At 44.4% G+C, this 11613-nt stretch overlaps 1 non-coding gene across 1 annotated transcript; it reads right to left on the bottom strand.

Moving 5' to 3' along the window:
* Positions 1-3922: 3922 nt before the first annotated feature.
* On the bottom strand, positions 3923-3995 carry TRNAA-GGC (transfer RNA alanine (anticodon GGC)). The gene has a single exon. It is a non-coding gene; the product is annotated as a tRNA-Ala (tRNA).
* Between the last annotated feature and the right edge of the window lie 7618 nt (positions 3996-11613).

Here is an 11613-nt window from a genome sequence, read left to right as displayed (position 1 = left end):
GGTCTGCCAAGTTAGCAGGTTTCGTTGTGTACACATTGTAATAAATTATTTGTAAATTGTCATTAGATTTACAAATCATTTGTAATAGCTCATTCTTATCCTTCAATAAAGAAGGTAGCACAGACATAATTTCCACATGTAGTATCCCCAAAAAAACATGTTGACAGGTTTTTGGTTATCGGACTCTTCTTTATCGAAGAAAATTGATTAGATGCTAGATACTAGATGCAGATCGTATTCGTCATACAAGTAACAAATTATCGTATATCAAGTCGTTTTTCATGTATCAATTCAAAGTAATTTCTTTTGCAAAGTAAGAAATTACTTTCGGCAGTCGCCAAAATGGTATTGACTGAAAGGGAAAGAATTACAATGTTGATAATGCGAGGATATGGTGCCGCATTAGGTCCTTCGAACAAGTAATGACTTTGTTTAACAATACTTATGTAGATCGTGAACCAATTTCAAAGTTTACAGTTTAAAAAACTATTAGACGATTCGAAGAAACAGAATCTTTCAAGGACCGCCCGCGGTGTGGTAGACCAAAATCAGAGACACATTTCGATAAAAGTTTGGATGTGATGCAATCATTTGTAAAAAATCCTAATCCTTCGATAAGGAAAGTAGCACAGGCGATTGAAGTTAATATATTTTCCATTCATAAAATTATAGTGAAAGAAAAATGGCATCCTCCCAAAATAAAATTTACTCAGGAGCTAGCGGAATGTGAATTCGATAGAAGAAATGAGTTTTGCGATGAAATAATGCGTCGATGTGATAACGATAACACTTTTCTTGATAATATCATTTTTTCCGATGAAGCTTCTTTCGAATTCAATAAAACGGTAAATCGTCAGAATTGCCGCTATTGGAATGACGAGAACCCCCACTGGAAGCGTGATCTCCACACACAGTATTCCCAAAAACTGAACGTGTGGGCGGGTTTTTGCGAACGTGGTATTATCGGGCTCTTCTATATCGAAGGAAATTTAAATGCGAACACTTATCTAGATATATTGCGAAATCAAATAGTTCTTGCTATTGACAATTTGTTTGACGGAAATGTACAAAATATTTGATTTCAACAAGATGGTGCACCGCCACACTATGCAGTAGTAGTGCGTCAATTTTTAACTGATACTTTTCTAAGCCGATGGATAGGAAGACGTGGAGAAATAGAGTGGCCCTCTAGATCGCCGGACCTTTCTCCATTGGACTACTTTTTATGGGGATATGTTAAAAACAATATGTACGCAACGAAACCTGCTAACTTGGCAGACCTTAGAGAACGCATACTGCACCAAGTAAATCTTATCTCACCAGAAATGAGACTAAATGTTTTAAATGAATTTCATCTACGATTAGGTCATTGTCAAGCAGCAGACGGAAGACAATTTGAACATTTAATTCAGTAAAAACTTGTCTACACACACGCACGCGCGCGCGCACACACACGGCAGAGAGGGTTTGGAGTCATTAAATACTGCGGGAGTGACGAACGTGGTCCTTATCTCTGCTGACACACACACGCACACATAGGGGTATAAAGTCCAACCATGCAACCTCCACACGGTACATCCTGGATAATATTAGGTTGTTGCAGATGAAATGGCCGTTTTTCAAAATTAAAATTTCCCGGCCGAGTAGTTCAGCTCTTTTCATGCAGCTGTCGTTGCATGCGTGATATTTGAAAAGTATATGTCCCACACATAAATTCGCACGCATCACCTTACTTTTATCACATTGTTTATATCGTTGAAAATCGCTGTCTCTTCGACATTGAAAGTAAGGAAATGCGGATAATATTCTTGTACGAATACAAACTTAGTCATAGTGCGGCCGAGGCAATGCGAAACATAAACACTGCTTTTGGGGAAGGTTCTGTAAGTGATCGAACTATTAGACGTTGGTTTGAAAAGTTTTGGTCTGGTGATACAAATCTCGGCAATTTGCCTCGCGGCCATGCACCATCAGTGATTGATGACAATGTTTTGAAAGACATGGTTGAAGCAGACTCGCGTTTATCAGTTCGAGATATTGCACACAGCATCAACGTTCACTATTCCACTGTTTCCCGACACCTAAAGGCTATGGGGAAAGTGAAAAACTTGACAAATGGATACCACATGAATTGACTGAGAGAGACAAGCTTCGCCGTATGGAAATCAGCTCATCTTTGCTTTCTCGACACAATAATGAAGGAATATTGAATCGAATAGTAACGTGTGATGAAAAGTGGGTTCTTTATGACAATCGTCAACGTTCTGTCCAGTGGTTAGATGCTGATCAAGCTCCGAAACACATGCCGAGACCGAGCCTTCATCCACGTAAAGTTATGGTATCTGTATGGTGGTCTGCCAAGGGTATTGTACATTTTTCGTTTTTGAAAAAGGGTGAAACTATAAATGCTGACAAATATTGCTAAGAAATTGACATTGTGATGGAAAAACTGCGTATTAAACAGCCGGCGTTATTAAATAGACGCGGCATGTTATTGCTCCATGATAATGCTAGACCGCATATTACAAAAAAAACTATAAAAACATTAACAGAATACAAATGCGAAGTTCTCCCTCACCCTCCTTATTCTCCTGACCTTTCTCCAACTGATTACTATTTGTTTAAGCATCTGGATAACTTTTGAAGAGGAAAGGTATTCCAAACAGAAAGCGACGTGAAAAATGCGTTCAACGAATTTCTTGCATCTCGCTCTTCTAATTTCTACGTGAAAGGCATTGATGCGCTTGTATCACGTTGGGGGAAGTGTATTGAGGTGGAGGGAGACTATTTCGATTGACGAGATGTATATAAAGTGTGTCGAATAAAAATTTAAATTAAAAATTAAAAAATGGCCATTTCATTTGCAACAACCTAATACATATATCATGTGTGTATTTTGCGGATTATAGTACTGGTTTATATTATCTTGTATTTCTGATAATTCGTTTCCTAACTTTGTTAATTCTCCAGGATGTTTTATTACTTTTCTATTTTTTAGATGGGATATTTTATTAATATTTATTGTCCTAGTCTCGTTAACTGCAGGAAGGGTTAAATTGAAATTCGGCGCGTAGATTTGAATTACTCGTGTTTCAATGCACTCTTGTGTTTATATGGTGACGCTATCTATTATAAACGTACAAGATATGTGGGTTTGAATTAGACCTATTTTTGAGATTTTGTTCATGTAATTCGTTCGATTTTTACAACGTACCTCTATTATTTGTTCTTTGTGTGTTGCGATTAGTCATGCATTGGTATTTTCCAAAGCTATTATGATAGGATGTGTTGCGCGTAAGTATTTACTAGGTGCGCAACTAAGTTTCCGGGTTTCTTTGATCAATGAAAAATGGGAAATTTCAAGAGAAATACAAAAAATGGTTTATTCAAAGTATCGTTCCTCGCTAGCTACACATTTTTGCCATCTCTCTGACAATACATGAATACCGCGACGATAAAACGACGTGTCTTTGGACCGAAACCATTCATCCAACCAATTTTGCACTTTTACGAAATTGGCCAAGTGTTGCCCAGCCAAGGTATGCGCCATCGACCGGAACAAGTGATAACCGAAAGGGGCCAGGTCTGGCGACTACGGCGGGTGCGGTAGCAGATCCCATTTCAGCATTTTGATGGTGTCCTGGATGATGGAAGTGCGATGGCATGGAGCGTTGTCGTGCTGCAATATCACTCGTTCGTGTCTCGTGTCCCATTCTGGCCATTTTTCGAGCAATGCATGGTTCAAATTGATCAGTTGTTGTTGATAGCGATGCCCACTGAAAGTTTCGCCCGGTTTCAGCAGCTCATGAAAGCAGCACCATGAAAGAAGGAGGGCGTACTAGGTGGCGACGGGACGCCGTGCGTTCGGGACCTGCATCTCATTTTTCGTTCCGAGGAGAGAAAAATATCGAGAGCGCGGTAGTCGCTAGACCGGGAATCGAACCCGGGTCTTTCGCTTGCCGGGCGACTGCTCTAGACCACTGAGCTATCTGACGCTCCACGCTCACGACATTCTCCCCTCTCCAGATAACGTTGAGAGATGTCGTTCGGAAGCGACATCTCTAGTGCTATCCCGAGCGCACGGCGACTACAGAGAGAGGCATTGTTACTTGTACCTGGTGGTACAAGCTGACAGTCTCTCAAAGTCAAAGGTTGCTATCCTTTTAAGACCTGCTGTCCATGTATGCCGGCCTCCACTGTTGCCCCTCCTTATCCGGTGCAAATAATAGAAATAAGCCCCGGGGTCGACGCCATATTTTGGCTGCCCCCGGGCGTTTGGACACGTTTTGCAACGCGCCGAAGGGGGATCCACCATGAAAGAAGGAGGGCGTACTAGGTGGCGACGGGACGCCGAGCAGTACACGATTCCTTTCTGGTCCCACCAAACGCAGAGCATTGTCTTCTTTCCGAAGCGATTTGGCCGTGCCGTCTCGTGCCGAGCCGTGCGATTGATGCTTCGCCAGGTGAAAGCCACGATTTTTTGCGTTTGGGATTCTCGAAATATATCCATTTCTCATCGCCAGTAACAATTCGATGCAGGAAACTCTTTCTTTCATGCCGCAAAAGCAAAATTTCGAAAGTGGTTGTTCGATTTTCCATCTGTGTTTCAGTCAACTTATGCGGCACCCATTTTCCTTCCTTTGAATTTTTCCTGTGGCATGTAAATGTTTTGAAATACCTTGGCGAGTCATGTTTAATGCCTCCGCAAGTTGATCTTGTGTTTGCGTATCATCTTCATCCAATAACGCTTGCAGATCGGCGTCCTCAATTGTTTTTGGTCTTCCGGAGCGCTCCTTGTCCTCAGTGTCGAAATCGCCACTTCTGAAGCGTTTAAACCAATCTTCACAGGTAGTTTTCGATGGTGCATGTTCGCCGTAGGCCTCCTCAAGCAAACGACGTCCTTTAGCTGCCCTTTTTTTCAAGTTAAAGCAGAAAAGCAAAGCTTCCCGCAAATGCTGTTTATTTGACATGAAACTCGACATCTTCGTTGTTAGAAAAAATATTTTTGCGTTGTGATATGTGTTGCTATTACGACTGGTTATTGTTAACAGATGTCCAAGTTATAAAAAAAAACAACTTCAGACATGTATGTCGACTACATGTGTCGTTAGCGCCATCCATGTGTGAAATCTGGAAACTTAGTTACGCACCTAGTAATTGGACACGATGTTGTAGTTTGAGGTGCAGCGAACATTTGTATTTCACACGGTGTTTCCGTGTCTATGCGGTAAGTAGGTTTATTTTGTATACAAGTGTAGTGATTGTTTAATTCTATACACGCGTCTAGCTCACTTTTATCTAACATTAGGTAAGTGTGACTTTCTACATATTTTGTCTTTCATGTAAATTATATTTTCTTCTTTGGTGTATATATAAAAAAAATTGTGTGCGTGCGCAGGATTTAATGGAAATCGTCCAAGGAGGTCGACGCGTGGAGCGGGCGTCCGCAGGTTACGATTTTTTGGGCCCCCGATCTGGAGGTTCGGCCATTTACACCGAGGCTGGCGGTATCCCCGGGTTCGCAAGATAAGCTCGGTCTTGGCCGGCTTGATGCGAACCCAGGAGGGCCCGGGATGGCGGATTTGCCGCCTCTACATCGGGGTAATGCACTCGGTCGCCCTCTACGGGGCGCCCATATGGGCGCCACGGCTACTGGCTACTGGCCGCAACAAAAACCTGATTCGTCAGGCGATGCGGCCGGTGGTTATGAGGACGATCCGAGGATACGCCACCGTATCGTATCTGGCGGCGACCACCCTGGCCGGCTCCCCCCAGTAGAGCTCCTCGCTGAGGAGAGGTTTCTCCTCTATTGGCGAATAAAGGAACTCCGCAGAGGGGGGGAGGGACTATCGGTCAGGGACCTGAGGACCCTAAAAGCCCAGGCCTGTGCCCGGACCCTCGATAAGTGGTCCGCCGAATTGGCGGACCCGCGAGGGTTCGGGCGCTGGATGGCCGAGGCTGTCCGCTCCTGCCTATCAGAAATGATGTTTTGGGAGGTACCTGCACAGGATAAGAAAGGAACCCACCACCGAGTGCCACCACTGCCCGGAGCGCGTGGACTCGGCGCAACATACGCTGGTCTCGTGCCCCGCATGGGACCAGCGGCGCTGAGTCCTAGCCCGGGCGGTGGGGTGCAGGGTGGAGGCCCTCTCGCTCCCGCGCATAGTTCGCGCCATGTGCGGGAGCGAGGAGGTATGGGGGGAGGCGGCCTCCTTCTGCAAAGACATCATGTCCCAGAAGGAGGCCGCCGAGTGAGAGCGCCGCCCCTCCGACCGTCTGAGGAGACGGCGGAGGGGACGGGGCTCCCCAGGTTTAGATAGCGGGCCCGAGGTGGCGCTGGCCGAGGGGGAGCAACGATCTTCGGACAACCGGGGATCGCCCCCTCGGCCGCCTCAGGCCCGACTGCGGACGCGCGGGGGAGGGTCGTCGGGGGAGGGGTGTAAGCCCCCCCTCGCCCTCCCCCGGGCGTCGGCGAGGTAGGGTAGGGGGGAACGAGGCCCTCTGGGAAAGGGTCTTGTTCCCCCGCCCCCTCCGGAGTGAAATAACTCCTCGAGGAGGGGGCGGGGAGAGAGGGTGGGTGTCCCCTCTCTCCCGTAAAGTACTGGAAGGCCAACCCGATCGGCATGCCGATCGGGGCACCGCGCCCGGACCCTCTTCCTGGAGAGGATCCGGGCGCGGTACTTGGGCGTGGGGCTCCGTTAGAGCCCTGGGGCCGGGGTGTCGGGGAGGGAATGCTGGCGCAGTTCCCCTGACTCCCCCCATCTCGGTCCGACTGGTAGACATCCCGCAGGAGTTTTAGTGAGTAAGAGTCTCACATAACCCTCCGCCCCTCCCAGGGGGTGGAGGGTACCCATGACGGGTTTCCCCTGCGTTATCAAAAAAAAGGCTGGCGGTATTGAGGTGGCCCCGAACATTCTTATTTTTGTACCGAGCACCCCGCCAGGTTTGCCGCTGCCGCAATCGTCATCGCCTCCGTTCTTAGATTGGTGAGTTTACCTAGTTTTCGATAAATAGTTTAAGTCTATTTGCGTACGTAGGGCAGTTCGTCCTTTTTTAATTGTATAGTTGACGTCGGAATTTCTTGCTAAGACGTCGTACAGTCCGAGCCACATTGCGTCTAACTTTTCGGAGCGTCCCCGTGGCACTATTTCGTCGTGGAGTAGCACTTTGTCTCTCACATGGAATTCGTTTGGTTTCGTTTTTCTATCATAATACCTTTTTACTTTTTCCTTTTCCTCTTTGAGGTTTTCTTTGACAATCTTATTTGTTGCTCTTAGGCGTTCTTTTATTTCTTGCACGTAATCATCGATAGTGTAAGTAGGTTTAGGCGGTGATAGGAGTGTAGACGGTATCTTCGCGCGGTGTTCGTAGACTAATTCGTAGGGGGTGAATCCCGTACTTGTGTGTGGCGTCGTATTATACGTAAACATCGCGTAGGGAACCCATTCGTCCCAATTTGTTTGATCTGCGTTTATATAATGTTAAATAATAAATATTCGATTAATGTTCGATGCAATCGTTCGAGCGCGCCATTTGCGCTTTGCGGGTGATATGCCGTCCTTTGTATCTTCTTTATCCCTAGGAGTTTGCATGTATTTTTGAACATGCTGCTAAAAAAATTCGTACCTTGATCGGTGGTGATCTTTGCAGGTATTCCGTATTCTAACACTATTTTTGTCATGAATTCTTTCGTGATAGTAGGCGCTTCTTGATTTGGTATCGCCATTGCTTTATTAAATTTCGTCAGGCTATCCTGAAAAGTTAGTAGGTATTTATTCCCATTGTTGGTTATCATTAGAGGTCTTACTATATCTATCTAACGCACATTTTTCGAATGGCTGTGTCAGTCAATATTAGAAGTGATTTTGTTCGCTGTGTCAATTTATTCTTTTGACAATGTTCGCACTTACTTATGTAATTTTTTATATCGCGGTTCATTCCCGGCCTATTATGCGCTAATCGTATTCGTTTTAGCGTTCTTTCGATTCCTTGATGCCCTCCTAACGGTGCATCTGATATTCGTACAGTATTTTTCGTTTTTCTTCTTTAGAGTAATCTCGATGATTCGTGTCTTCTTCAATCTTGTCCACGTTTGCAGTGTAGATTGGCTCACTTATTATTCTGCTTAGCGCGTCGGCGTTTGTATTCGCTTTACCTGTTTTATGAATTATCTCATAGTCGTGTTCTTCTAACTTTAATCGCCATCTTATCAGGCGAGATCCTGGGTCGGTTATATTAAATAGCCATACTAATGGTTTATAGTCGATGACAATTTTAAATTTTGTCCTATATACGTATGGTCGAAAATGTTTAACTGTCCATACGATTGCGAGCAGTTCCTTTTCCGTCGTGTTATAGTTTTGCTTTGCGCGCGATAAAATTCTGCTGGCATAAGCTACCGGCTGATCTTGACCTATCTCTCCCTGCGATAATATAGCTTCAATGGCGTAATCTGACGCGTCGGTAGTAATGATAAATTCTTTCGCAAAATCGGGAAATGTTAGGACTGGTACGGTAGTTAATTTAGTTTTTAATATATCGAACGTGTTTTGCTGTTCTTGAGTCCATAAAAACGGCTCCTTTTTCTTTGTTAGCTTAGTTAGAGGCTTAGCAATTCGTGATAAATTTTCTATAAATCTCCGATAGTATCCTGCCAATCCGATGAAGGATTGTATATCCCTTACTTTCTTTGAAGTAGGGAAACTTATGACGGCTTCTAGCTTCGTAGGGTCCGGTAGGATTCCCTTACCTGAAATTACGTGGCCTAGATATACCACTTCTTTGCGTAAGAATTCGCATTTATCTGGTTGCAATTTTAACCGATTTTCGCGCAGACAGCTCAATACGTGTTTGAGTTGCTTGTTATGTTCCTTTAGACTCACGGCACATAGTACTCTATCGTCGAGGTATACCAGACACTCGATTCCTTGAAGTCCCGTCAACCGTGTTCATGAGTCTTTGGAACGTTGCTGGCGCGTTTTTAAGTTCGAATGGCGTCCGATTAAATTCAAAGTCTCCGTACAGGGTTGAGAACGCGGTCTTTCTTTTGTCGCGTTCCGCCATCTTGATTTGATGGTATCCCGAGGCGAGATTTAATGTTGTAAAATATTTCGCATTTAATAATTGGTCCAGTATATCTATGATATTGGGCAGTGGAAATGAGTCGCCTATAGTTAAGTCATTCAATTTTCTGAAGTCGATGATTACTCGAAGTTTTGATTTTCCGGATGCGTCAGGTTTTTTGGGCACTACTAGGAGTGGAGCGTTCCACTGACTGCGGCTCGGACGAATTATTTGATGTTGCAGCATTTCATTTATTTGTGAATTGACTTCGTGATAGTGCTTCGCCGGCAGGCGGTACGGTTTTATGTTCACGGGCGCGGTGTCGGATTGCACATTTATCTCGTGTCGCACGGCGTCCGTATGAGTTAATGAATCGCCTTCTAACTGAAATATATCGTTGTAGTCAGCGCAAATTCGTTCGATTGCTTTTCGCTCTTCGCTATTTAAATGTTCTGCGCGTAATAATTCTTTTACGTGGTTGGTGTGTGATTCAGGTATCGCGTTGCGATGACTTGTTCGCGTCGCGTACACTTCCACGGCGTTATTTAGGACTTCTAGTGTTACATGCGGTATGCCCATTTCGATTTCTTCCTCTGTAATATTTAATATGCTGATTTTGCAATTGTTGTTGGTAGGTTTTACTAAACAGTTGCCTATGAATATTCCTGGGTGTATTTCCTTTGAATATACCAATCCGGTTTTATTCTTATCTACTGTCGCGGGGACTATGATCGCGCTGCGCGGTTTTAGTCGGAGGACCGAATAGGGATACAATTTCAGATGTGTACCCATTATCGTTAGCTGTCTTTCCTTATAGTCGCAGGTGGCCTCCGTTACTTGTAGGAAATCAATTCCTAGTATTCCCTCGTAATCGATAGGGAAGTCGTTGTACACATGTCGGGGAATACGAGAGTAGTTCCCCTGACTCCCCACACTACGGTCCGAATGGTAGACATCCCGCAGGGGTTTTAGTCAGTAAGAGTCTGACATAACCCCCAACCCCCCCAAAGGGTCGGGGGTATCCATAACGGATTTCCCCTGCGTTACCAAAAAAAAAAGTCGTTGTACACAACATAAATAATGTACTTGATAGCTGCTTTTCCTATTTGGACTGTTGCGCGGAATTTTCCGAGGGTATATATTGTATGTCCGGTTATCCCGGTTAACTCTATTTGTTCTTCATCGATTAGGGTTTCACCCTCGAGATTTCGTAATTTAATAAAGCTTATCGCGGATCCGGTATCCAGCAGAAAGGATGTTTTCTCTCTTTTAAATTGTTTCACGATTAGATAGATCAGTTCTAATTTCGTTCTTTTCTTATCATTATTTCGAGGTTGCAATTGATTGATTGGATACGCGCGGGCGGGTTTGCGTCGTCTGCACTCTTCATCGCGATCGCTATCTTCGTCGTTTTGCGTACTTCGCGAGAGTCTATTTTTCTCCTCGCGGAACTGCACCGTTCGTAGGTTCGGATTTCGCATTTTAGGTGTGTCTGCGGCGTGTGCGGGCGTCGTGTTCCCATGGAGGTTTTTGCACTCCTCGCGTGTATGTCCCGACTTGTCGCAGAACATACAATGTTTAATAACATTGTTTACGCGCACGATTCCCTCAGGTTTAGGCAATGAAAATCGAGTTCCATATTGGTTGTTACGGCACTCTCGCCCGGTGTGCCCCAGCTTTCCGCACTTTAGGTATTTTAATGCAGGTGGTTCTCGCGCAGGCATACTCATCGTGTTTCTTTGATATCGCGTGGTTTCGTTGGGGCGGCTATTGCTACTTCCTACCCCTTTCACCCGTTCCTCTTCTACGGCTTCAGTTATCGCGTCTGCTAATGTCGCGGGGGCGCGAATCTCACAGCGCTCTGTGCTAAAAACTGACAGTGCATTTTCACTCTCTGGCATGTGGGAAAATAGAAAAAAAATAGTTTAATAGCAATTTCGTCCCGAAACACTTTCGTTCTCGTCGTATCCCGGTACGAAAGTGTTCCAGGTTGCGATTGCTATTAAACAATTTTTTTTCTATTGTCCTACATGCCAGAAAGTGAAAGTGTATTGTCAGTTTTTGGCATAGAGCGCTGTGACTGCCGGAAGTAATTATAATCTGCCTGAGTGTGGTGGTATGCACACAATTTTCGGGGAGAACGAAAATGTTCCGGGACAATATTGCTATTAAACTATTTTTTTTCTCTTTTCCCACATACCAGAGAGTGAAAATGCATTGTCAGTTTTGGCACAGAGCGTTGTGAGTGCCGGAAGCAATTATAATCTGTCTGAGTGTGGTGGTATGTACACAATTTTCAGGGAGAACGAAAGTGTTCCGAGACAATATTGCTGTTAAACTAATTTTTTTCTATTTTCCCACATGACAGAGAGTGAAAATGCATTGTCAGTTTTTGGCACAGAGCGCTGTGAGTGTCGGAAGTAATTATAATCTGTATGAATGATTATATGTGCGTAATTTTCGGGAAGAACAACTATCTTATAATGTCTTGTCATATTTAACACAAATTTATCTTTTATATGTATTTAAATTTATATTAAGTGGCTTTTT

The sequence above is a fragment of the Harpegnathos saltator genome, unplaced genomic scaffold, assembly GCF_003227715.2.
Source record: "Harpegnathos saltator strain DR-91 unplaced genomic scaffold, Hsal_v8.6 scaffold25, whole genome shotgun sequence".
NCBI lineage: Eukaryota > Metazoa > Arthropoda > Insecta > Hymenoptera > Formicidae > Harpegnathos > Harpegnathos saltator.
Note: the sequence above shows the minus strand (reverse complement) of the source record. Positions and strands in the feature narration are given on the sequence as shown.